The following is a 4656-nucleotide window of genomic DNA, read 5'->3' as shown; positions in this document are numbered from 1 at the left end:
ATCATCATCAATATAATCATCATCATCATCACCATCATCATCAACATCACCAGTATCATCATCATCATAATCATCACCATCACAATCATCATCATCATCACCAATATCATCATCATCACCATCATCATCATCACCAGTATCATCATCATCATCATCATCAGTATCATCTTCATCATCACCATCTTCATCCTCATCATCAACAATATCATCATCATCATCATCATAATCTCCATCATCATCATCAATATCATCATCATCATAATCACCATCATCATCATCATCACCATCACCATCATCATCAATATAATCATCATCATCATCAACACCATCATCATCATCACCATCACCATCATCATCATCATCATCATCATCAATATCATCATCATCATCATCATCCTCATCATCATCATCATAATCACCATCATCATCATCATCCATATCATCATCATCATAATCACCATCATCATCATCATAATCACCATCATCATCATCATCATAATCACCATCATCATCATCATCATAATCACCATCATCATCATCATCACTATCATCATCATCATCATCACCAGAATCATCATCATCATCATCATCACCATCTTCATCATCATCATCATCATCACCATCATCATCATCATCATCACGATCATCATCATCATCATCATCAATATCATCATCATCATCTTCAACACCATCATCATCATCATCATCACCATCACCATCATCATCAATATCATCATCATCAATATCATCATCATCATCATCAATATCATCATCATAATCACCATCATCATCATCACAATCATCATCATCACCATCATCATCATCATCATAATCATCATCATATCCAGTATCATCATCAACATCATCATCACCATCATCATCATCATCATCGCCAGAATAATCATCATCACCATCATCATCAATATCATCATCAGCATCAATATCATCATCATCATCATAATCACCATCATCATCATCATCATCATCATCACCAGTATCATCATCATCATCATCATCATCATCACCATCATCATCATCATCACCATTATCATCATCATCATGATCACCATCATCATCATCATCACCAATATCATCATCATCATCCTCATCATCATCATCTTCATCAGCATCATCATCATCATCATCACCAGGATCATCATCATCATCATAATAATCACCATCATCACCATCATCATCATCATCACCATCATCATCAATATCATCATCAGCATCAATATCATCATCATCATCATAATCACCATCATCATCATCATCATCACCAGTATCATCATCATCATCATCATCATCACCATCATCATCATCAGTATCATCATCATCATGATAACCATCATCATCATCATCACCAGAATCATCATCATCATCATCATCATAATTACCATCATCATCATCATCCTCATCATCATTACCATCACCATCATCATCACCACCAGTATCATCATCATCACCATCTTCATCATCATAATCATCATCATCACCATCATCATCATCATCATCCTCATCATCATCATCATCATCATAATCACCATCATCATCATCATCATCATCAATATCATCATCATCATCATCATCCTCACCATCATTATCATCATAATCACATCATCATAATCATCATCAATATCATCATCATCATCATCATCATCATAATTACCATCATCATCACCAGTATCATCATCATCATCACCATCTTCATCATCATCATCACCATCATCATCATCATAATCACGATCATCATCATCTACACCATCATCATCATCACCATCATCATCATCATCATCATCATCATCATCATCAATATCATCATTATCATCATCCTCATCATCATCATCAAAATCACCATCATCATCATCAATATCATCATCACCATCATCATAATCACCATCATCATCATCACCATCATCATCATCCTCATCATCATCATCATCATCGTCATCATTATCACGATCATCATCATCATCATCATCATCAACACCATCATCATCATCATCACCATCATCATCATCCTCACCATCATCCTCATCATCAAAATCACCATCATCATCATCATCAATATCATCATCACCATCATCATAATTACCATCATCATCATCAATATCATCATCATCATCACCAGGATCATCATCATCATCATAATAATCACCATCATCACCATCATCATCATCATCACCATCATCATCAATATCATCATCAGCATCAATATCATCATCATCATAATCACCATCATCATAATCATCATCACCAGTATCATCATCATCATCATCATCATCACCATCATCATCATCAGTATCATCATCATCATGATAACCATCATCATCATCATCACCAGAATCATCATCATCATCATCATCATAATTACCATCATCATCATCATCCTCATCATCAGTACCATCACCATCATCATCACCACCAGTATCATCATCATCACCATCTTCATCATCATAATCATCATCATCACCATCATCATCATCATCATCCTCATCATCATCATCATCATCATAATCACCATCATCATCATCATCATCAATATCATCATCATCATCATCATCCTCACCATCATTATCATCATAATCACCATCATCATAATCATCATCAATATCATCATCATCATCACCATCTTTATCATCATCATCACCATCATCATCATCATAATAACGATCATCATCATCTACACCATCATCATCATCACCATCATCATCATCATCATCATCATCATCATCAATATCATCATTATCATCATCCTCATCATCATCATCAAAATCACCATCATCATCATCAATATCATCATCACCATCATCATAATCACCATCATCATCATCACCATCATCATCATCCTCATCATCATCATCATCATCGTCATCATTATCACGATCATCATCATCATCATCATCATCAACACCATCATCATCATCATCACCATCATCATCATCCTCACCATCATCCTCATCATCAAAATCACCATCATCATCATCATCAATATCATCATCACCATCATCATAATTACCATCATCATCATCAATATCATCATCATCATCACTACCAGTATCATCGACATCATCATCATCATCACCATCATCATCATCATCATCATCATCACCAGTATCATCATCATCATGATCACCATCATCATCAACATCACCAGTATCATCATCATCATCATCATCATCATCATCCTCATCATCATCATCATCATCTTCATCAGCATCATCATCATCATCACCAGTATCATCATCATCATCATCATCATCATAATCACCATCATCACCATCATCATCATAATCACCATCATCATCAATATCATCATCATCAAAAACATCATCATCATCATCATCATCATCACCAGAATCATCATCATCATCATCATAATTACCATCATCATCATCATCCTCATCATCATCACCATCACCATCATCATCACCACCTTATCATCATCATCACCATCTTCATCATCATAATCATCATTATCACCATCATCATCATCATCATCCTCATCATCATCATCATCATCATCATCATAATCACCATCATCATCATCATCAATATCATCATCATCATCAACGTCATCATAATCATCATCCTCACCATCATCATCATCATAAGCACCATCATCATCATCATCAATATCATCATCATCATCATCATCATCATCATCATAATCACCATCATCATCACCAGTATCATCTTCATCATCACCATCTTCATCCTCATCATCATCGTCACCATCATCATCATCATCATCACCATCATCATCACCATCATCATCACCATCATCAACACCATCATCATCATCATCACCATCATCATCATCCTCATCATCATAATCACCATCATCATCATCATCATCATCATCAATATCATCATCATCCTCATCATCATCATCATCATAATCACCATCATCAATATCATCATCATCATAATCACCATCATCATCATCATCATCATCACCATCACCATCATCATTAATATAATCATCATCATCATCAACACCATCATCATCATCACCATCACCATCATAATCATCCTCATCATCATAATCACCATCATCATCATCATCATCATCATCACCATCACCATCATCCTCATCATCATCATCATCATAATCACCATCATCATCATCATCACCACCATCATCATCATCATCATCATCATCACGATCATCATCATCATCATCATCAAGATCATCATCATCATCATCAACACCATCATCATCATCATCATCATCACCATCACCACATCATCATCAATATTATCATCATCAATATCATCATCATCATCATAATCATCATCATATCCAGTATCATCATCAACATCATCATCACCATCATCATCATCATCATCGCCAGAATCATCATCATCATCATCACCATCATCATCAATATCATCATCAGCATCAATATCATCATCATCATCATAATCACCAGCATCAATATCATCATCATCATCATAATCATCATCACCATCATCATCATCATCACCAGTATCATCATCATCATCACCATCATCATCATCATAATCACGATCATCATCATCATCATCTACACCATCATCATCATCACCATCATCATCATCATCATCATCATCATCATCATCATCATCTTCATCAGCATCATCCCCATCATCACCAGTATCATCATCATCATC

This window comes from Symphodus melops (assembly GCF_947650265.1).
Source record: "Symphodus melops genome assembly, chromosome: 5".
Lineage (NCBI taxonomy): Eukaryota > Metazoa > Chordata > Actinopteri > Labriformes > Labridae > Symphodus > Symphodus melops.
The sequence above is the reverse complement of the archived record's forward strand: the minus strand, read 5'-3'. Positions refer to the sequence as shown.